General features: G+C 52.5%; 1 protein-coding gene across 2 annotated transcripts in view; it reads left to right on the top strand.

Annotated features, from left to right (window-relative positions):
- Positions 1-23,852, top strand: part of SMAD6 (SMAD family member 6) — a 74,829-nt gene that overhangs the window by 16,696 nt on the left and 34,281 nt on the right. The gene's annotated exons all lie outside the window — the stretch shown is intronic.

The following is a 23,852-nucleotide window of genomic DNA, read 5'->3' on the forward strand; positions in this document are numbered from 1 at the left end:
TACCCCGAAGCCATGCCGGCCGGCTGCCCCGGCCCCTTCTGACTCCCTGAGTCCCCAAGAGCCCGGCCCCTCTCTGGAGCAGAGTGTCTGTAGCCCCGAGACGGAGCCTACTCCTGTTTGCCTTGCACTATTTTTATCCAGCTCCAAAGTCTCCGCTTCACTTTCCTGTACTGTTGTTGAGGCCACGTCGGGGATGGTGGGCATTTTGAGGTGCTGTCATTGCCAGGGCAGGCAAGGACACGTGGGTGGCAGGGTAGGAGAGGGACTGGTTACCGCTCTCTGCAGAGTGGTTGACAGGACACTCGTCCGACCTGTTAAGGATCTCCTTGGTTCATGATCTCTGCTGAACGGAAGCCGGAAGCTGGGAGGAGACAGATGACTCTACCAAGATTGCTCCGTGAAGGGTAGAACCCAGGGCTTCTATGAGATTGAAAAACCTAGAAGTCCCCCTTTTGGGGTGCCTTCAGAAGCTCAACACTCTGGATTCCTGGCCTAACTCAGGGCCTAGGATGCTGCCCTTGACTAGCTAAAGTCTCCCCTCAGGCTGTCCTTATGAGCCCTCCCTGTGGCAATACCTCTGTCTTTCTCCTTCTGTGTTTTGGGTTTCAGTCTAGGTTGGGGAGGACAATGAGGTTAGCTGGTTAAATTCATACTAAGGTGTGAGTGGCTGGGAGACAGCCCTTCTTGGCAGTATGAAGGTAGACTAGGCCATAATTCAAGGAATTGCGGGAGGAAGGGCCAGCCACATAGACATGGCCATTCTGAGGAGGGTTGAGGAAGGGGATTAGGGTTCTCTCGGCTCTCGGGGGCTCTAGGCTAGAACAGGATGTGCACTGCACAAGGAGCATTAGGCCCTTTGAGGAGCAGCCAGATGAGGCCCTGTGCTGGGTGCTGAGTGAGCGTTGGGCTGTTGAATGAGAGCCTGAGGTGCTGTGTTGCTTTGAAAGCCAGACTTGCTTCATCTGGGGGCTGCAGCGCTGGGCTGGCGTCTTCAGGAACCGGTGACTCCTCTGTGGTATCCTAGTGCCTAATGGATAACTGTTTGACGGCTTTATTAAGCACCCACTGTGTGCAAGGTGCGTTGTCAGCTGCCAGTCATCGGGACTGAGCTGTCCCTTTCGCTGACCTTGGACGTGTTTGCTGGTCTCTCAGTTGTCAGAGCATGCTGTTTCTTTAGAGCTGCGCCAGTGAGGGTGAGCCCCTCATTTTTAGGGGGAAGAGTCCATCAAAGGAAGGGAGCTGCGGAGGATCACGTGGTTGGGAGCTCAGCTGCACGTGAGTGTCTTTCCTCTACCAACCAGACTTAAGCTTCTCGAGGGCACAGTCCATTCTCCAGGATTCTTACATTCTGTACACGGGCAGAGTTGGGGAACAGAGGCTCAGAGAGATTAGGAGAGCAGCTCAAACGCCTGCCTCCTTTCACCTCTGTGGTTTCTGAAGAGGAACCCTTTAGGGTTGGTGCTATCTGGTGTTCATTGTCAGTGTCTACAGAAGCATGGAGAGGAGCATTGGTGGGCAGCACTGTTTCCCGCTGCTTCCTCCTTCTAGGACCCAAGTTGCTCTCCTCGGATGCTCCCATCTCACAGACCCTAGAGCTCCCTGTTCTTCAAGTTCAGTTCATTCAGCCGGTGCTGAGGCTCTTCAGCAAAATCAGCTGAAGGGTGTGGGCTGCACACCACGAGGCTCTGAGTTCAAGTCCCAGCTGTGCCCTTTCCTGGCTGTGGGACTTTGGGGCAGGCGCTTAACCACCATGAGATGGTGCCTGTGAATCAGCCACAGCTTGGCACATAGCATGTGGTGGATGTGGGCACGACAACGTGGCAGCCGCTGTGCTTACAGCTGGGAGCTCAGAGACACACAAAGTACATGATCTCTAACCTTGTGTGAAGACACAGTGATAATGAGAAGTAGTAGAAGATGCAGTCTAGAGGAAGAGATTAATGATTGACTCTTGGTGTGGTGTGGAGGCAGCCCAAGAAGACTTCCTGGAAGCAGTGATATGCCAATTGGGTTTTATGGGATAAATAGGAGCTTATAGAAGAGACAAGGTTTGGGGCTGGGTTGATGTGTTCCAGGTAGAAGAAATAGCAGGTGCCAGGGTCTGGAGGTGTGAAAACAGCTGAAGGCTGAGAAAAGCAAAGGAATTTAGGAGGTCAAAAAGCAAAGCACCAGGTGTTGGTGGGAGTTGAGGCAAGGGGAGGCCAGGGCCTGGGTAATATTTTTTTAAAAACTTTATTATACCATAGAGTGTACAGTATGTGTCCAGCTCAGTTTTTACAAACTGATCCCACCTGGTGACAGAGTCCGGATAATGTCACTGTCACATGAAAGTGCTCAGGACCTGTAGATCTGGGGTGCTAAGCTCATGGTTTAGGAGGGAGGGCGGGGAGTGGGGGAGTTTTTGCTGCAAGGGGGTTTCACTTGGTTTTGGAGAGTGGGAAAGAAGTCTTATTCTGGGGTTCAAGGCAGATGGTAGCCTGGCACAATTAGGCTTGAACCCAGATGCATCCCCATGGACTCAGAGCTGGCTTTTGGGTATGGCCCATACTTGCTCTGCCTACCTACCAAGTCAGGCTCCGGCCTGGAGGTGGTGGGCCAGGACTGACGCTGGGCTCCCGGGTCAGGACCAGGTTGCCATGTCCAATTCAGAAATGGCCCCAGACTCCTTGCCCTCTCTCAGGGCAGGGGAGTGGCGAGAAGGACCATTCACCTCTGGTTCCAACATGGCCAGCATTTGGAACTTGCACCAAGCCTCTCCTGTGTGTTTTGGTTTTTTTTTACCTTTTGACCAAAGGGAGGGAAAAATGCCTCTCCTTAAAAACTCCAGGGCAGGTCACCCAAAGACCCATTCTTCCCAGGCTGGTTGTTTGAGGCTGGAGAGGTGGCAGGGGTGAAGAGCAGCAGAGACAAAGGTGATTCTAGCAGTCCCAGGGGACCAGGCAGTTGTGGGGCAGGTCGGGGGAGGGGGTCTGGCCAACCTGGTTTGCCAGGAAGCAGGATTGGATGGCGAGCAGCATGCTGGAGTGGCTTCCAGGCCTGGCTTGGAGATTTCCCCAGGGACGTGACTTCAGGCAAGCACCTCCCCTCTTTGATCTCAGTTTGCTCAGCTGTATATTGGGCCACTGATCTCAAGGAGCTCCTTGGTAATGCTGTGTTCCAGGGAGGGTACCAGTTCCTGGGCCTCGGGGTTATGCTGGGAGCTGGGGCTTCTAGCCTGCCGTATCCGAGCTTCCCCTCATTGTCCCAAAGCAAAACCACACCTGGGACAGGGCCATGCAGGGGGAGGGGCTTCGTGTCCTGCACCCCACCCCCAACCCCAGAGCAGTAAAGCTTGGGGACTGGAGTAGGGGTACACTTGACTGATGAAGAATCCAAGGCCCAGAGGGGGCAACTGACATGCCTAAGATCACACAGCCTTATACCCTCTGGGGTCCCTGACAGAGGAACTTAGGGCTGGTGTGTTTCCTGATGGTTGGCTTTGAGATAAGGAGTCAATGTTTTGGTCATTTATTAAGAACCTACTGCATGCCAGTGGCAGGTGATATAAAGTGAAGAAAGCCCATACCTTTCCTTTTAACAGCTAATGATCTAGCAGGAAAGGTAGGCAGCAAGCCGAGACTGGTGAATGATTGCTTGTGCCAAGTGCTGTGGAGATAGGTGCAAGACTCAGCACCAGCACAGAAGCAGGAGCAGGGGATGCTTGCTGTTGGGATGGGAATGGGATGTTCAGGGAGAACATCAAGGAGAAAGTGATTCTGGGTTGGGTTTTATAGGATGCCTAGGAGTTCATCAAGAAGACAACAGGGTAGAGAGATAGCCTGTCGGATAGAAGGAACCTCTTGTGCAAAAGCAGAGAGGTGTGCAGTAGCCCTGTGTTCTGAATTGGTTTGTGGCTCGAAGGTTAATATTTGAGAGATGGGGGAACGGGGAAATATGAATCCAGAGAGATTGTCCTGAATCCACCATTTGGGTGACCTGCCCTGGAGTTTTTAAGGAAAGAAGGCTTTTTTTCCTCCCTTTGGTTGGTCAGAACTTAAAAACACACACAGGAGAAGCTTGATGCAAGTTCCAAATGCTGGAGGAATGGACTGGAATAGAGAGACTGTGGTCACTGGGGCCAGAGAAACTCCCGGATATACTTGGCTCTGGACCTTGTCTGGCATCCAGCACAGGACTTAGCCCATAGACAGAGATCACTATAGAATAAATGAACGAAAGAATAAATGACCTTTTTTTTTTTTTTTTTTTTTGCCTGGGACAAAGGGATCCAGAGTGAGAGAGAACACATAAGATGATGACACTTATTTGAGAATCACAGTTAATGCAGAGCTCTGTGCCAGGTTCTCTCCGAGTGCCATGCCTTTATTCATTCATGGAATCCTCCCAACCGCTCTGTGAGGTCGCTCCTTTTAGTAGCCAAATTAAAGGAGAAGTAACTGAGGCTCAGAGAGGGGGAATAACGTACCCAAGGTCATCCTACTAGAAAACGGTAGAAGTGGGATCAGAACTCAGGCTGTCTGGCCTCTGTGGGATCCCCCGTGTCTGGCACGGTACCCTCTCTGCTCTCCCCGGAACCATGCAGGACCGACACGGTTCCTGCTCCCTGTGGCACATCTGTTCCCCCCGGGAACCTGAGATCTGGCATGAACAACTCTCACCAGGTCCCGGAGCAGCTCTGCTCATCTGATGGTTGCTGGCTGAACACACCAATGACCAGTGGCATGCAGGTGGGGGTAGGGAGCAGGTGTCCGAGAGGGGTGAGGGTGGGGCCTGTTCCTGTCCCGGGTGGTTGGCTTGAGCTAGAGGCAGCCAGCGCCTACCCTACCCCTCACTCCACCTCGGGCAGCCTGTATCTCTGGGAGAACCAGCAGGTTTTTGGAGGAGACCTGAAATTCCAGAAAATGCACTTGGTTGCATCTAGCCTAATCACAACCATCTGTCTGCCAGGCTCTGTGGCTCGGCCTCCTCCTGTCCCCCCTGGCATGCTCTCCCCGGGCGTCTGTAACAATCGGGAGCCGCGCTCGAAAGTTTCCTTGTCAGGGTAGAGTGGCTGTTGCCAAGAGCCTTCTTTGATGCAGAAAATATATCCTGAAGGTACTTTGTCAGATGTTTTTATATTAAACATTCTCCCTCCATGGCCCTTGGCTGCCAAGGGAAGCGGAGATGCATCGCTTTCCCAGCTGCCCTTTGTGGAAAGAATTCCTGGTGTTTTATGGGCCCTTTCCCCACACCACCCCTGTCAGGGCCTGGCACCCTCAGCTGGAGAGGGGAAGGCCTTGCGGGTGGCACCCCTGCAAAGCAGGGGCTGCCCTGGCCCGAGGGAGCGACACTACCCTCACCCGGTGGTAGAAGCTTCTGGGTTTGGAAAAACAGAGGTCTCATGTCTGGAGCAGACATCAAAGCCACTGCCCCAGACTGCAAGGTGAACCATTGCCAGGACTTCAACTGATCTTTAAAAGGAGAGGTAGGAGCTCAGAGATAGGAGCCTGGAAACCATTTCAGTCTCTCGGAGTCGTCCAGAGTTGTGCCCACACAGGACAGAGCTGGGAGCCACTAGGCTGGTGGGCCTTCTGTGGCAGGTGTGGGGAGAAGGTGGGGAGGTGGGTAACTGTGGGCAGCAGGGAGTGTCAGGAGCGAGGCAGGGGCCGAGTACACCTGTTCTCCCTCTGGCTCTGGCCTCTTAGGCTGAACGGGCTGAAATGGGGGCACCCAGAGGCACCCTTGTAGACAGGCTGTCCGCAGCAGCCCATCAGGATGTATGTATCCCAGCGAGTCCCGGACTGTGTCTCTCCCCACCCCTCCGCCTGTCTCTACTCACCTTCTTCGGTCCTCTGGTCTGCCGCCATCCAGTGCGGAGGCAAGAGGCTCCCGGGTCGCCGTGTGGGGTCCCAGCCTTACACTCAGTGGCTGTGTGGGCTTCTGCAAAGCTCAGATCGGCTCTGGGCCTCAGGCTCTGCCCTGCTGGGCCGAGGGATGGGGAGGGTCACTCCAACTCACCCCTAGGAGGAGAGGGGGCGCTTTACAAAACACGGACTCCAGGCCGCTCTCAGGGGGCAGAGGTTGGGAGTGAGGTTTGAGAATCAGGGCCTGGGTCTTCTCTACCTCTTGCCCAGCTCAGGGCCTGGTATGTAGTAGATACTGGGATTGTGTCTGTGATTTACAGAAACCCTCCAGCCCCCCCACCCCAGAGGGTTTAAAACAGAGTAGATTTCATGGGGATGCCTGTGGCTTCTCCACACCCCTAGACTCTCTTATGTTGTCTGTCTCGGGCTCAAGGAAACCCTGATTTGGGTTCAAGGAAACCCTGATTTAGGTTCAAGGAAACCCAGAAGTCCTGCCTCTGGGGCACTCACTGCTCTTAGATCTGAGAGAGGAGCTGAGGATGGCAGAGAGGGCCCAGCGCCTCCTACCAGGCTGCCCAGCTCTTGTCTTAGCTGCCTGCCCTGTTCCGCACAGGGCAAAGGCTGGGGAGAACCCCAGGGATTTCCTCTTGAGTTTAATAGTAGTGCTGTACCTGGCTTGGGGGGCCGGGAAACCCAGCTCCCGGTCCTGGCTCTGTCCCGCATCTCTAGGTGGTCTCAGGCTGCTTCTGTTTGGCTTCTCCATCTGTAAAATGAGTCCATTGGTCTGACTCATTGGTTCTCAATCCTCTTTGCACATTAGAGTGCCCTAAAGAGTTTCTAAAAGGCTCAGACCCATTCTGGAGTGGTTGTGGAGAGACCTACCATCAGGATTTAAAAAAACATTCCTCAGGTGACTCTGATATGCTGCCAGAGCTAAGAACCCAGGTCCAGAGGGACTTAGAGCGTCCAGGCCTCTTCCCCTCAAGGCAGGAGCCTGTTCCATAGCTGGGCCCCTAGCCTGTACTCCATCACTTCTGGGGATGGGTGCTTAAGGCGTCTTAAAACAGGTGGTATAACTCCCAGTTTTCGAGTAAGAAAACTGAGTGTGGGAGGTGGTGAAAATGATTTGCTCCAAGTCAGTCAGCTAGAGGCGAGCAGATGTCTGACGAGCTCCTCCTCCACGAGGCGGGTGTAACTTCCAGCTTCTGCAGTAAGGCGCCTTCTCCAGCAGCTGGAGGCAGCCCCACCTGAGCCCTACCCTCATTGCGGGGACGCCTCCCTTGGTGTGAGTAAAAAGGAACACGTTCCACTCAGCTCTGCCCAGGCCTGCTTCTGGACCTGGAGGTCAGGTGTGGAGTCAGGTGTATGGGTGATGGGCTACTCGGGGACCCTGCTGGGCGGGGGTGGAAAGCCCAGGCTTGGGGGCCAGACTGCTGTGTACATCACTTAGCCTCCCTTTTGCAGCCTTACTCCACTTCTCACAAGCAGGCCTGGCAACACCTCACAGACCCCACGGAGGCCCCCTGTGTAGGGTGTCTGGTGCGCATTTGATTTTCTGTAAATGGTCATGAGGTGACTTGGTAACCGAGTCTCAGCATGCAGGATAGGATTGCATGAAGGACAAGGTCCCCAAGGTAGTGCCTTCTCAGGAAACTTAGAATCTAATTGGAAGGATGGGGGCTGGGGGAGAATATCACTTCCTAGCGAGGCAGTTACGGTGAATGCTACTTCCTAAGGGAGCAGTGCAGGCTGGGAGACAGCAACTTCCCAGGGCGGCCGCAGGGGATGCTGGGAATGGAGCTGGGGCTAAGGTCAGACAGAGGGTTTCACCAGGCCACAGGGGAAAGGGCATCCCAGGTCTCAGGGCTGCTGGGCAAAGGCAAGGCCGTGTGAAGATGCTTCTCTGGGAATGGGAGTGACCCTGGCAGGGCGGTAAGAGGTGAAGCCCATGGCAAGGCCTCGAATGCCAATTCAGGGATGGCCAGACTTTTCTCTGGGGTGAGCCACGGCTGGGTGCCCCAGGAATACTTCTGACAGATGGGTGGATTTGACTGTATGTTTCGAGGATGGGTTTGTATGGCCCAAGAGTATACAGTTTTATTTGTTTAATGTAAACTTTTTATTGATGTATATATGTGCAGAAAACCACATATATCACAAGGGAACAGGTTTTCCAGACTGAATGTGTTTGTGTTACTATCGCCCAGATCAAGAAGCATAATGTGACCTCAAAAGCCCCCTTTTATGTGCCTTTCCAGTCATTTCCCACTACCCCACCCCTTCTGCGTGGGTTCTGTTCTGACTTGAAATACCACAGGCTCATCTTCCTCTTTCTGAAGCTGGTACAGATGGAAACCTATACTCTGGGCTCTTCTTTTTTTTTCCTGTTTAATTGAGGTATAATTGATGTCTGCCATTGTATTCGTTTGAGGTATACAGCATGACTTGGTATATGGTTATATTATGAAACGATTAGTGCATAAATTTAGCCAACATTCATAAACACTTAGTGACAATTTCTTTTTCTTGCGATGAGAACTTTTGAGGTCTACTCCCTTCACGACTCTGAAGTACACAATCCAGGAACATTAACAGTGTTGCACATTTTATCCCCCCCGGGATAGTTATCTTCTGACCGGAATCTTGTACCTTTTGAGCACCGTCCTCTAACCCCTTGCTTCTGGTAGGCACCCACCCACAGAACCTGTGGGCTCTTTAACGTGACAGAATGTTCTCGAAGCTCTCTATATTGCTGTGAATGCCTGTGGTCCATCATTCATTGCTGGATAGTATCCCATGGGCCCATGCCTCGGCTCTCCTAGGCTGATGGAGCCATCTGACTACCGATAGGCACCTGGGCAGTTCCCAGTTTGGGGGCTCCTACCCACGAGGTGACAATAAGGATTCTCGGACAAGCCTTTCTGGGGACATGAGGACATCTAGCTGGGAGTGGGATCACTGGGCTGTGCATTACACGAGGTCAGCTTTATTCCATTTGCTGCCTGGCTGTTGTACCCTTCTAGGATGAACACTAGTTCATCCTACCCATTTTACAGATGAGATCGGAGAGGGGTGGTGTCTGACCTTGGCCGGCACAGCTCCCAGTCGATTCAGGGCCCCATACCCTACCTCCCCTCTTCACCCCTAGGGTAGGATTTTTAGCTCCCTGCCCTTCCCGAAGGGCCTGGGTGGTGCACGCTGGGAAAAACAAAAAGGAGAAAAGAGTGAAAGGAAACCAAACATTGGAAAAGAAGTGTGTTTCCAATAAACTGGGCCTTTCACCGGTAGCCAAACTATTACATTCCTGGGCCCTGGGAGCCGCCGGCTGGGATTGCTCCTCTGGGCTGTAAATCTTGCCGGGCGTCGGGCTAGGACTCTAGCAGCATCCCTGGGACACACAGACAGGCAGTGTCCTTTGGGGACTCAGCTCCTGGGGCGTCGGGGTGACCTGTCGTTGTTTGGGTGGGCTGGCTCTGTCCCAGGGGCGGCCTCTGACAACAGAGCAGCCGAGCCCTTCTGAGGGAGCAGTGTGTGAGTTACCGTAAGAGATTTTCTTTGCCCGCCCACCCCCTCCCTTTCTTGGGTGCTTTGATGGGTTTGAGGTGTTTATAGGCTTGATTCATGACTGAGTTACCAGGGTTTTCCACGGAAATAACTTATTAAAGGGGCCGTGCACACAGCGACATTGATGTCTGCAGAGGGGTGCGCATCAAAGGCGGCCCTCCTTCTGGAGCCAGGCAGTTTCACTGGCCGCTGCTCAGCCACGGTCCAGGAGGGGCAGGAGGGGGTGGGCCTTAGCTGCAGGAAAAACACTTGGGCTTAAGAAAACACTCCCCAGACAAACCCAAATTCAGGTCCATGGAGAAAAAAAACAAAAAAGGAGAGGGGAAAGTGAAAGCCCAACATTCCGGGCCAACCCTCCGTTGGACCCTTCTGCCCAGATGTGGGGACGCATGTGGGTACCCGGCTGACGCATGGTGCCTGGACCTTCTGCTGTCATGCCTGCACCTCCCCTTGGCCCCAGGCTATTGCTTGGAAGGCAGTGCCAAGGCTGCGGGCTGCTTGCTACTTTTTGCCAGGGATTGGGTGGGGGAGATGTAAGGGCTGGAGGGATCTTTTGGTTCTCCCCTTCCTGAGAGCTCCTTTCCTTTGACTTAATCACATCTGATTTGCCCTTTGAGGCTGACCAAAAGCCTTCCTTTTCCAGGAAGCCTTCAGGGATTGGGCAGCCCATAGCGGCTGCTTTTTTTTTTTTTTTCTTTATTCTCAACATTCAGTGGTTTTCACCTCCATACTGTTCCCTTGCCAGGATTCAACTTGGCTTTGAGTTTATCCCTTGTCCTGGAGCAGACTGTGTGAATGCCTTCTAGACAGGACCTGGGTCTACCTCTGTCCCTCGGGTGTGACCAGGAAACTAGTAGCCCTGGTCCCTGGCCTAGCCCATCTCATGTAGGAAGACATGGTTTGGAGACATCCCCTGAAATTCAGTCCTGGCTCTTTCACAGAAATAACAATTGTCAAAGAAATAGTAATAATAATGGCCAAAATTCGAGGGTAGAACATGTGGCATACACAGTACGTGTTTCTTGAGTTCCTTATGACCTTTTAGTAAGGTAGGTTGTATGACTTCGTATCCCATTTTATAGATGAGCAGACTGAGGCTCACAGGGGCAAAGTCATTTGCCCCAGGGGGACGTCAGGCTAATTAGTGGTAGAAGTGGGCTTTGAACCCAGATCTGGCTGATGTCAGAGCTTGTGTCCTTGGACAAGTCGCTACCCTTCTCTGGGTCGAACCACCCCCTCATTTTGTCCATGAGTTCACAGACTGGTTGCAGAAACAAGACAAGCCCTCATGGGGCTGCACAGGGTTTAGTGTTTGTTTTGGTTTATGAAGATATAATCTGTATACAGTAAAACTTTTGAAAGTGTACTGTTCTAGGAATTTTGATAGTTAATGTAACCGCTGCCACACAGTTAAGATACAGAACATTTCCATCATCCCCAGAAAGTTCCTTGGTGTCCTTTTGTGGTCAGCCCTAACTCAGAAAAATGCTTTGAGATTCAGTCATGTTGTTTCGTGGATGGGCATTTGGGTTATTTCCAGTATTTTTGTCTATAAACATGTGTGGTCAGGTTTCTTTGTGAAACGTTCATTTTCACTTCACGTGGGTAAATACCTAAAAGTAGGATTGCTGGGTGTTTAGTATAAAAGAAGATTTAACTTTATAAAAAACTGCTCAACTGTTTCCCCGAGTGGTAGTACCATTTTGCAATCTCACCAGCTGCGCCAGGAGAGTTCCAGTTACTACTCTGTGTCCTCACCAGTGCTTGGTGGGGTCAGTTGATTTTTGTTTGTTATCCTGATAGATGTGTAGTGGTATCTCACTGTGGTATTAATTCACACTTTTCTAATGAGTAATGATATTGAACATCTTTTCATATGCTTGTTTGCAATCTGTATATCTTTGGTGATGTGTCTGTTCAGATCTTTGCATCTTTTTTTCTATTGGGTTGATTGCTTTCTTATTGAATTTTGAGAGTTCTTTATATATTCTGGTTCTCTGTCCTTTAAAAGATATGTGTTTTGTCAATACTTTCTCCTAGTCTGTGGCTTGTCTTTTCACTTTCATAATGGGATATTTTGAAGAACAGAAGTTTTTAATTGTGCTGATGTCCAGTTTATTAATTGTTTCTTCTCATGCTTTTGTGTTCATAAAGAACTCTGCCAAACCCATGGTCATAAAGATTTTCTCCTATGTTTTTTCCAAACATTTTGTAGCCTTAGGTTTATATTTAGGTTTATAATCCATGATAAGTGAATTTTTGTGTCAGGTGTGAGATAAGGACCTGGGTTGTGTGTGTGTGTGTGTGTGTGTGTGTGTAAGTCCACTTATTCTAGTACCATTTGTTGAAAAGACTGCCCTTTCTCTTTTGAGTCTTCTGAGTCATGTTGGCCCCTTTGTCAAAAAATCAGTTGATCTTTTATGCACATTCTCCTTCTGGACTCTACTGTGTTTCATTTTCTATCTGTCTTTCCTTTTACCAGTACCACCCTGTCTTGATTACTGTGGCTCCATACTAAATTTTTAAAGTGGTTAGCATGAATCCCCTGACTGGTTTTTTTCCAGAGTTTTGGCTATTCTAAGCATTTGCATTTTTCTGTTAATTGTACCATCAGTTGTTGATTTCTACAAAAAGGCCCGCTGGGATTTTGATTGGGATTGTATTGAATCTATATATCAGTTGGGCAGGACTGACATCTTGACAAAATTGAGTCTTCCCATCAATGAATATGGTATACCTCTACATATATTTAGGTCTTTGATTTCTCTCATCAGAGAATACAGATCTTGCACATCGTTGTTAAATTTTGCCAAAGTAGTTTACATTTCTTGGTAGTTTTATAAATTGTAAATAATTTTCCAATTATTACTAATATATAGAAACACAGTTTTTAAATATTGACTTTATATAAAGCACAGGATTTTAATGGCTTGGGTGCTTGGTATTGGGTACCATGTTTCGGAGGGAGAGTTGCAAAATGGAGATTTTTTTTGTTCTCCTGGGCTCTCAGGAATGTCACCTCTGTCCTATGACATTTTCTAAGATGGTCAAGTGTGAATTTTTCCTACTAAGACATGTGGCATCTTGGGTGAGTTGCCACAGCCTCCGTCTGTGAAATGGAAAGCGTTAGAGAGAACTGGATCAGATGACCCGATGAGATCCTTTCCAGCTCTGAGCTAGATGTTCACACTAACTATGGGGTGGGAGCTTTGGAATGGAGCTGAGTCCTGATCTGAGGGAACCCTCTCTTTATTGCACAGAACTGGGAGGGGAGGATATGTGCCTGGGGTCCAACAGGGGCTGACCCTGACCAGGGGATGGATCTCCTGTTCTCAAATCCAGTCCCTTACCACCCCCCACCCCGATTCGGATGGGGAAAGACAGTGCAGCAAGACAGCCCAGCGGGAGATGACTCCACAGCTGGGAGGGAGGGAGAGGCTGGGGAGGCGGCCATTAGTGCTGGCAAGCCATGAAGCTGCCAGGCGCTATGACCCTCAGAAGTGGCCAGTTCACGTTTGGCTGTTTTCAAAGTATAAAAGCACCATGCTTGGAAATGCGGGTTTTGGCTGACCTCACCCCAAGTGTGGAGTTTAAAGGCCTTTGTAACTCTTTGGTTTGGAACCGGGTCTGGGCATGGCTGAGGAAAGCACTGGAACCCATTAGTGCTCGTTCCAGTTGCTCTGCCTTGAGGAGAGGGAAGCAGCCTCCTCTCCCCTTAGCACTGCAGACAGCCCAGGAACCTGAAGGGTACAAGCAGTGGGGAGAAGGGAAGGGAGAGGTGGCAGGTCCATCAGTTATCGAGGACCTAGCCTGGCCTTGGTTGGATTGTGCCAGGAGCAGCTCAGCTTTTAATGCCTGTTTGCTTGATATTCCTGGTACCTCTCTGAGTTCTCCCATTCTACAGATGAAGAAACTGAGACTCAGAGAGGTTTCATTTCTCCACCAGAGTACATGTGGAGCCAGTGAAGGAGCTGTGAGTCAGACCCAAGTTTTGTCTGAGCTCAATAGCTGTTGGACCAGGGCTGCTGATGGGCACAGGTTTTCTGTTGGGGTGAGGAAAATGGCCAGGGACTCGATAGTGGTGATGGCTGAAGAACGTGGTGAGTGTACTCAGTGCCACTGAACTGTACGTTGAACAATGGTTAAATGGTGGTTAATTTCATGTTAATGTGTATTTTACAACCATGAAGGAAAAAAAGCGCTGTGTGTCCTTTTCATCCATGCTGCCTCTCTCCACAGCAGGCTCCTTGGCCTGGGCGAGTGTGGGCCGTCACACCTGTGCCTCCTGGTCGGTGGGAGTGTCTGGGCTCCAGGCAGAAGGGCAGGCAGGGGCTTTGGCCAGTGGAGAGCCGCAGCTGGGTTGGCTGTTGATGCCATCCTCTCCTTTAAGGATAGAAACTTAGACCCTGGCAGGATCCCCAAGAGGATGCTGGGACACTGTCCCAGAGCTCTTGATCCACACAAAAGAGGTGGGACCTGGGGTGACCATGGCTTGCTGGCCACCAAAGCTGTGCCATAGTCCAGGGCTGGGCTGGGGCCAGAGCGGCTGCCCTGGTGCCCGCCCGGTTGGCCTCTGGTCCCTGTCCCTTGGCACTGCTGACACTTAAAGCTCTTTCCCCCACAGGGCCTTCCCCTTTGGGAGGGAAGTCAGGGAGGGAAGTCAAAACCAGACTGCCCCCATTTTTTTGGAGATGCATAATGAAGGACGTAGGGGAAATGATATGAGGTACTTCAGCCAAAACAAACAAGCAAATAACTAAATAAAAGGGGCTCAACGAAGCCATATTGGTAATTGTTGAATCTGAGTGAGTCAGCTTAGGTTGGGTTCTTAGAAGCAGAACCTGCGAGGGGGTTGTGCACACACATGGCTTATGGGGAGGCATGTTCTCAGGAGAAGGGCATGAGGGAAGCAGGACGGGGCAGCAAGGATGTGGCCTCAACTGGAGGCCAGCCTCGGGCTCCCCCATAGGGAGCTCTGGAGTTGGCACTGTACTGCGAGCCAAGGAGTCAGCCTTCTGTTCCCACATCGGTCGTTGGCCATCAACACACGCATGTGTGTGAACATATACGCACACATACCCCCGTGTTGGGGGGGGGGCTCTAAACGGCTGACCAGGACACTGTTCCCATAAGGGGAATCTGGGAGCCATTATTGGCCCCGACCTCCCTGTAGCCGGGGATTAAAGGAGCCCCGGGTGGGATAAGCAACAGCACCCACTACTTGGATATAGATGGGAGTCTCTAGTCTCTCTACTTTGGGGGTATGGTTGAAAATTTTCAAAATGGGAAAAAAGAAATCTCTGCTGAAACAAGCTTTTGAGAAGGAAGGAAGAAAAAAGGGGACTCGTGAGGTGCCTGGGTGGCTCAGTGGGTTAAAGCCTCTGCCTGAGCCTTCGGCTCAGGTCATGATCTCAGGGTCCTGAGATCGAGCCCTGCATCGGGCTCTCTGCTCTGCGGGGAGTCTGCTTCCCTTCCTCTCTCTGCCTGCCTCTCTGCCTACTTGTGATCTCTGTCTGTCAAATAAATAAATATTTTTTTAAAAAGGGGGGGGGAGTCGTGCCCGCTTGTGCTGGCTTTATGCCAAGCACCCCACTGCCTTCCTCCGCCTGGGTGATTTCCCTGATCCGAATGGAGTAGTCGAGACTCAGAAACTGAGTAGCCCTGAGTCTAGGGGTTGCCAGATTGAGCAAATAAAAATACAGGCTATCCAGTTACAGCTGAATTTCAGATCAACAGCAGCAACAAGTTTTGTGGAAGCATGTCCCAGGTTGTGTTTGGGGAAAGTTGTCTGTTGTGTACCTGAAATTCAAATTCTAAGGGGCATGTTGCGTTTTGCCTGATGGCGCTGCCCAGGTCACGCATCTATAAGGTGGGGAGCTAAGAATTACAGTCAAGTGAGGCTGATGCTAAAGGCTTATGTTTTTCAACCTTGAGGAGTACAGCACTCACAAAAGATGTTTGGAGGCAGCGTCTTGCCGGGGCCTCATAAGGGTGCTGTTAAGAGCAGAGCCCGTTAGGATCATGTGGTGGGCTCTGGAAAATTCTGATGCCTCGGTCCTGCTCCAGACGAACGTAGTCAGAGTCTCTCTTGCACCCCTCCACCTTTTTGAAAGCACCCCAGGTGAATGGAAGGTTCATTGGCCTGGGCCCCCAGCTCCCCATGTGCACGGACCTGGAAAGGCATATACTGGAGACCAAGAGGAACGTACCCCACAGCCCCTGCCCTGTGTTGGGCCCAGGAATGTGTTTTCGAGAGGCAGGGAGCCTGGCCCCGTTGGCCACCTTCCCCACTTCGGCATCCTCCCACAGGCTCCCTGTCACCTGCCAGCGGAAGTTCGGCCTGGCACACAGGCCCTGCCTCGGCCTGCTGCGTGCCAGGCTCTTTGACAGCTCCCTCGCCGTGCCATTCCCTCCGCTGGGAACGCCCCACCGGGCTGTCTTTGTCCACCTGGCCAACTCCTCCTGTTCCTTCCCAAGGTCCAGCTCACATGCCACCCCATATCGGGAGCTTGCCTTGCCCCCCACAGCAGAGCCTGTCACCCCATCCTCCAGCACCTTGTGGCAAAGACTCAGTGATAGTGGTTCACGTCTGCATAGGAACAAGCGAGGGGTCTGCGGGGCCATCTCACCACTAGCTTGGTACTTGTCCGCGTCTGATGGGTGGTGCTTGGCACGGCGAGGCACTTAGTAAATGGGTATTGAATTGGAGGGAGAAGGAAAGATTTTGTTGAGGGAATGGAGCCCCATCTTTCCCCATAAGGGTCCCCTCTTTCCTTCTGCTCCTCTCCTTGGCTGACACTTAAGATCATTTGCCTGGAGCCTAGGCCCTGTGCAGCCCAAAGGTAAACAGGTTTATAATGACTTGAGGGGAAAAAAAAGCAAGTGAGCCAGGAAGTTGGCCAGTGCCAGCTATGGGCCTGGGTAGGTGGAAAAAGGCCCCTGTGGCAGGCCCTGAGCCTTGGAGCTGGGCCCCAGTGGCCTGGGCTGAGCCTCTGCTTCCCAGAACTCCTCTGGATAAACACGGAAGGAAGTGAGGGGGGCAGCCTCCCCCTTTCTGAAACAGGTCATGGCCCAGAAGGAGGCTGAGTGGTTGGGGAGGCGGGGGCCAAGACCCCACTTCGGAGAGGCCTAGGGCGCTTGTGCTTTTGGTATTAAAAGAATTTTTTCTTTTTTTGAATCGTGGTAAAATACACATAACAAAAAACTTACCGTTGTAACCATTCTTAATTGTCTAGTTCACTGGCCTCAAGTACATTCAGGTTGTGATGTAGCCACGAGCACCGTCCGTCCGCAGAACTCTCTTCGTCTTGCAGAAGGAGGGCGGCTCTTTGAAGCCTGTTCCATTCTGTTGAAAAATGTAACTGAGAAACAATGTTTTCCACTACCGGCTAGGGCTGAGGCCCCGGGTAAATACAACAGCCCCTGCCCTCCAGGAGCTCTCATTCTTGGGGGTGTGGGGGGGGTGGGCAGAGAGGACCATGGCGCCAGGGGAGGTCATGCAGGAGAGGTTGGCGAAGACACAGCTGGACGTGTGGGGCAGGGGGACGAGGCCGGCCTCGGGCTCTGAGTGCGGATCGTGTGACCCCCATGAACATCGGTGGGGGGGAGCGTGAAGCAAGTGTCCTAGCCATCCCACAAGTTCAGAAGGAAAACAACACAGCCACCTTGCTCAGCTCCCTCTCTGCCCAGGTCTCCTGCTGCGTGTGTGTGTTCATTATGACGCCGTGCCATGGAAGATGACGTTTTCTTTGCCACCTTCCTCAAGGCCTTTTGGATTAGTATCACTCTCCCGCGTGGCACCCCTCCGCCTACCAAAGTTTCCCGGCCTCCCTGCTTTCCCAGGGAGCAGTTCTGTGCGGGGCTTTGGCTGCCTGTGGGTGCAGAGGACATATTCCCAAGCCAGGCCGGAATGTGGAGGGAGCAAGTCTCCTCGTTTGGAGCAAGGTCACGGACAGTGGCTGTGGGTATACTTATGTGGCGCCTTCGAAGCCGTGCAGGTGCTCCTATGGGGACTGGAGGCCCTCACTTGGCAGCAGACGGGACCCAGGTGTGCGTCACTCAACCTGGAAGACTTGAGGACACTAGAGGTGGCCAGTGAGTGTCTGGCATCATGTGTCCATCGTCCCGGGGCCCCAGATGGCCACTGATAGGACCTCCTGCATAGAGAGCCAGGGGTGTGGGTCCCAGTTTGGCTCCCTGGTCTTTCTCCTGGAGACAGAGGCAGGTGGCACTGTTCTGGGACGCGGCTGTGCAGGGTGGAGGGCTCTTGGTGAGGGAGAGGTTTGGGAAGGGCTGCCGGCAGCATCATTTTGGTTAGCCTGCATGACCTCTCCTGGCTTTCGTTTTCCAGAGAAACGTGTGCCTTATTTATGGACAATTTGGAAAGCGTAGAAAAATGGGAAGAGACGCAAGGAAGGGGCCATAATCCTACCCTCCAGACATAATCACTGTTAATATTTGGCCTATTCTGTTTAAATTTTCTTTTCTGTTAACAAAATATTTTTTATCCTGCCTTTCCCCCACAGCATTATATAAATATTTTCCCGTGTCATTAACACTCTTCATAAACATTGTTTTTCACGGCTGCATTCTATTCCAGCCTGGGGATCTATTAGCACTGACTTAGCAGCTGGTAAGTCAGACACCTGGCCCCCCCAAGGTGGGAAGATGAACCCCAGCTGTGAGGAGAGCCCTGCCCACGGGGTGTGCTGTGGCTCTGAACTCCTTGGGTTCTCTTTGGCCCCTCCTCTGGGCTGCAGTGCCCCCGGCCAACCCTGGCCCCAGGGAGGTAGACGTCCAGCCGGGGTGGCATGACTCACTGCCTCCTTCAAGCTTCAGAGCCCTGGGCATGAATGGAGGGGCTCATCCAGGAAGCCTTCCCTGGTCACCCCAGCCTGGGGTGGCAAGTGGATGTTTGCTCTCCTCTTTGAAAGCCCCGTAAGGGGGAGCCTTCGCACACCCTGCTCAGATGGTGTGTTTGTGGGGTGAGCGTCGTCCTCGCTGTGCCTGGCCTTTTTGCTTCATGGATTATTGGCTTTAGAGGAGGGCCTTGCCATTCACTAGCTGTGTGACTTTAGACACGTACCATAACCTCTCTGAGTCTTGGTTTCTTTGTCTCTAAAATCAGTGATAATGCCCTGTTTTTCCTGGTTCATTGGGCAAATGAAAAGAGAGAATCTATCCCCGGTGCCTACTCTTGTCCTAGGGAACAATGGGGGATGCTTGGTAAGTGGTAAGGGTTGTTCTGAGCATCAGCTATGAGACCGTACTGGCCTCTCGTTTCCCCTTTCAGCCGCAGGAACGAGCGGCCCTGCGGGGAACGGTTGACCCGAACTGCCGTTGACCCAGCTACAGTTGAATGAACTATCTTTGCTCCCTTTTCTTCTGCCCACACTTGGGTCGGGGAAACTGAGGCCACCCTGAAGTTCTGCCTACACTCCATGACTCTTGGCAGATCCCTGGAGGGTGGCTTAGGGAACGTCTTTAGGGATTCAGGAACACACTGGATACATCAGTTGGTGAGCCAGGGAAATTAGCAGAAACGAGCTCATTTCGATAGCAATGAGCTGAGTCTCCCTCCAGCTGCCAGACATTTATGAGGCTGGCTGGGTGCCGGCGGCCCGAGGCCTCCAACGGCCCCCATCCTTCTGCCTTCCGGCTGGAAATAATTCGTATTTAAAAAATAACAATAATAAAAAAAAGAAAAATCTCCGTCTCCTCTGGCTTTCTGATTCCTTCAGGCCCAGGTGGGGAGACGGTGGATGCCTTTGCTCTGTGAACTCTGTGCAGGGCAGTCAGACAGGAAGGGTCCCCAGTCGCCCCTCCCATATCTGCTAAAAGGTGGGGACACTCCACCTACCTGAGCAGAACCGCCAAGGGACTTTGCCTCTCAGTGACCCTCCCTGTAGCAAACCCTGTTCTTAGGGAGGGAGGGATTGTTAGAATTCCAGTAGGATCCTGCAAGGGCTTTGGGTCTTTTCCCTGCTTTGCGCCTCAGTTTCTGCATCTGTAAAATGAAGAAGAGATTGACGGGAGGATGTGTGACTTTCAGGCCTAGCATTATATGGACACCGGGGTCCCAGGGTTGAGTGTTTCCAGTCCTTTCTGAGAACCATAATTACCTAGGGCATGTGTCCCGTGCAGGTTGTCTGGCCTACTAAGTCACACTCTCTGGGGTAGGGCCCAGCACGGTACATTTCTGGGATAAATTTTTTTTTTTTATTTTTTAAAAGATTTTATTTATTTATTTGAGAGAGAGACAGTGAGAGAGAGCATGAGAGGGGAGAGGGTCAGAGAGCGCAGACTCCACATGGAGCAGGGAGCCTTATGCAGGCCTCGATCCCAGGACCCTGAGATCATGACCTGAGCTGAAGGCAGTGGCTTAACCCACTGAGCCACCCAGGCACCCCTGGGGTAATTTTAAAATTGATACTAAATTAACCTAATATACAACTCACCACGGTAACCAGTTCGTTGGTTCTTGGGATGTTTTCCGGGTTATGCAATATCACCCCTATGGAATTCCAGAAGGAATGTGCATCTTGAATAAGGGCCCCCAAGAGATTCCCCCAATCCCTCGGGGGGCCTCTGCGAGCCAGTGTCCCTGAGGGCTTGAGTTGGACCCTTGGGTGCCAGGCAGTGAAGGCCACTCTCTGCCAAGAGAAGCAGGTGTTCGGGACCTCCATGAGCTAAGGTACGAGGTCCCTTAGAGGAGGAGGCCAGGGTGGGGGAGGGGGGCCGTGTTCCCCACCCCCAGCTTCTGAGGGGAGCAGGGGCTCTAACCCCATCTCTGTCCAGTGCATGTCATACCTCGCAAGCCGGTGAACCCTCCCTTACTCAGTTCTGGTGACCCTTTAACTCTCAGCTTGGGATTCTGAGAATGGCTGGAGCTGCTTTGGGCTCACAGCCAGGACCCTTGCACAGTTATGGCCCACGGGGCTACTCCCACCCCAGGGACCCCCCTTCTGTTCTTTCTCAGCCCACCCCTGTGGCTGTCAGTGCCCCCTCACTGCCCTGCTCGTGCACCCCTGTTCCAGACACTGTGACCCACCCATGCCACCCCCACCCTCTGTGAATTCCCCTCCAAGCAACTCGGGGCCCCTGAGAATTTTACCCCTTAGTGGACAGGATTTCGACACAGTGGTCACGGAGTCTGAGGGGTAGGGGCGGGGTACTGTAGTTTGCACCTCTTCAGTGAAGGGGCCAAGCTCTTTTCCTGGGTGCCCCGCCCTGACCGAGGTTGTGTCTGGTGGTCTCTGGTGGCCCACTCTCCTTCAGGCAGGGAGCTCCTGCACAAGGTTCTTGGTGGCCCTCGAGGCTCTGTGGGGTGTCCAGCTAGCCCCTCGGACAGAATGGGACTCTGCCCCTAGTGCTCTTGCTGGGTGACCCTGCCCCTGGCGTGCCCAGGGTGCCCCCTCCCTGATGCACCTTATGGCTCTCAGGGTCATCATGGCTGTCTGACCTGTCCACAGTCAGCGCCTCTTCCTAGGCCCCCAGCCTGACTTAAGGAAGCCCTGGGGATCAGTAGACGTGGCCTTTGCCTCTGGGCTTGGGTGGTTTTACTGAGTGCTTGTCTATATCATCTGCTCTGAAATTCTTTCCTTGGTGCTCTAGCAGGTCTGGCAGTCCCTTGTGGCTACCCTTCCATGGTTCACATATGGTGGGCCACACTCCTGCGTGACCTTTCTCTCCATGGGCCTCAGTTTCTACATAGGACACCACTGTTCCTTTCTAGCCCTGCCCTTGCATGAGTCACCCCTGCCCTGGATGTGGCAGCTCCCAAAGGAAGGCTGAGCAGCTGGATGGACACACCTGCAGGGTCTTATTCCCGTGGGATTCCCAGAGCCCCCTGCAGTTTGCAGGGAGAAAGGTTGGGGGCTCTGGGAAGGGCAGTTTTCTGCCAGGGTCCCACCCAAACCCCCACTCCCAGCCAATCCCACAAGGTTGACTGGAGTGGCATTCTCTTGGGGTGGCTGCTGGTAGAGCTTGGATGGTGCACAGAAGCGTCTGGGCCGGCATGGAGTCAGTTTCTGCCATCTGGAAAATGGGTCTCTACCTGAAAGGGCTTTTGTGAGTGGGAAATGAGATGATGCATGGGAAGACCCGAGCGGATACTGTCTTCTTGGCCGTAAACATCCCTGATATCCTTCTTACACAGACGAGTAAGGGCAGCTCCCAAAGTCACCCTGTGGCTTGTTCATACAGCCCGTTAGTGAAGGAGCCAGACCCCAGTTCTGCCCGTTGCGACAGTACTTCCTCCTCCTTGCCTTTTTTTCTTTTTTAAAGTAACACGTGATCGGTGCAGAACATTTGGAAAACAAGCATGAGGGAAACCCAGGTTATCCTTAATTCTACCACCCAGAAAGGAAATCATTATTATTTTTTATTTGACAGAGAGAGATCACAGGTAGGCAGAGAGAGAGGGGGAAGCAGGCTCCCTGCTGAGCAGAGAGCCCGATGCAGGGCTTGATCCTAGGACCCTGGGATCATGACCCGAGCCCAAGGCAGAGGCTTTAACCCACTGAGCCACCCAGGCACCCCGGAATATTGTTTTTCTTGTTCTCTTTCTTAGCAAAAGACGGGCAGCAGAAATCTGCTGTATACCCATCTGTTGCCAAATGAAAAGAAGGTAGCCACACGCACAGTGCAAGTAGCTGGGTGCTTGGCAACATCGAGAATGTTTCCTTAACTAGGCACATATTCTGTGTGACTTTTAACGGGTGCTTAGTATTCCAGCTCACAGCTGTGAAGCATTTACTCACCGGTCCCCGGGCCTGGACATGGAGGTTGTCACAGCGATTTTGTTTTTCATTTTTTAACGATCATAAATGCTGTGGCGGCGAGCATCCTTGTGCCAATGTCTGTGTGCATCGCCGGCTGCTTCCTTAGGGTAAGTTCCTAGAAGCGGGACTGCTAGGTCAAAGGCTATGCACGTTTAAGGTCAGAGTGCCCTCCGGAAAGGCCGTATCCGTTTTCTCCCTCAGCAGCCGTGGAAGAGAGAGGTCCCGGATCTTGTAACTCACAACCCTTGCTATTTCCAAACCGTGAGCCCAAAAAGAGTTGGGAAAAAAAAAAAAAGAGAGAGAGAGAGAAGAAAACCACCGAGCTGGGAGCGACTTCCTGCCAGAGGAAGGGAGGCATTTGGTAAATAGACCACTCCCAGTTTTTGAGTAGATGCTCTGAGGCCTGCCTTCGGGCCAAGCCACTTGGGAACATGCAGAAAAGCCGAGAGCTGGTCCGTGGTCCCATCCACTGGGACAGGGAAGGCGGTGAACACCTGAAAGGCCACGGGAGCGTCAGCCCCGGGCAGGGGACAAGTTCAGGCTGAGGGCAGGGCTCCCGCCGGCCGCCAGAGGCCACCTCCATCCCTGGCATCTGGTTCAGTGCTTGGAAGGACGAGAGGGGTGGTGAATATTTGTGGAATAACAAAAAGCAGCTTGTTACTGACCAAAGCCGGCGTGAGCTCTTTGAAGTAGGGTTTGAGTCTTGTTGGCAGCTGGCTCTAACTTGAGCCTAGAACGAGCCTAGAATGGTGCCTGTTCTCTATAAATACTGTCTGGGTGAACCAAGGCTTCACGGGGCAGATGAGTCCAAGAAGGTGGTGAAGGCGCCGTCCAGCTTTTGTCACTGGGCTGCTGCTGCTCCATTCCCCAGCCCTCCCGTCAGTGCTGGAAAGCATGGGTTGGGGATCTGGGTGCCTCCACTTCTGTGTGAGTGGGCTATTTGCTCCCCTTCACCCCCTTCTGAGCTCGACTTTCTCAGTGGCCTGGACTTTGTTCTCAGGGTCCCTTCTGGCTCTCCAGATGAGACTCTCGGTGTCTGTGGACAGGATGGAGGCAGGGAAGAGTGTCACATCCAGTAAGATGGGGGCTCCTACTGGTGAGCTCGACTCAGCCCTGGTCCTGCCCCAGCCCTCAGCAGGGCCCTCTCAGGTGGCTGGTGGCACTGCCCTGAGGAGAGGATCTGGAAATAAGGTGATCCAGCCCTTCTCCAGCAGTGTCCTCCTGTTTCGAATAAGGTGGTGGATTGTTTGTTTGAGAGAGGAGAGGCCCCGGCTAAACATCCTGGTTTTAGAGTCCTAATTGCCAGCCCCTCCACTCCTCACCCCTGCCCTCCATCCCTGCCCCCCCCCCCCGTGGCTTCTTGGGCAAGCCCAGGGCTCTGCCCCTCAGCTTGACTCCCCCACAGCTACCCTACCCTGTTCCCCTCCTGAGCCCCACAGTAAAACTGCTCCTGGTGGCTCCCTTCTCCCTTCTGGCCTCTTCCCCTCCACTTGATAACCCACTCTGCCCCTCTGCTGTGAGGCTAAGAAAAGCTCTTCCTACTGGAGGAATGCATTTTGCCACCTTGGACTTGTAGCCTCAAGATCTGCGCCCTGACCCCATTTCATCAGTGAGGACACTAAGCACCAGAAAATCGAAGCTTCTTGTTCAGAGCCCCTGGTGC

This window comes from Mustela putorius, unplaced genomic scaffold (assembly GCF_011764305.1).
Source record: "Mustela putorius furo isolate JIRA1106 unplaced genomic scaffold, ASM1176430v1.1 tig00003896_pilon_pilon_pilon, whole genome shotgun sequence".
Classification (NCBI taxonomy): Eukaryota; Metazoa; Chordata; class Mammalia; order Carnivora; family Mustelidae; genus Mustela; species Mustela putorius.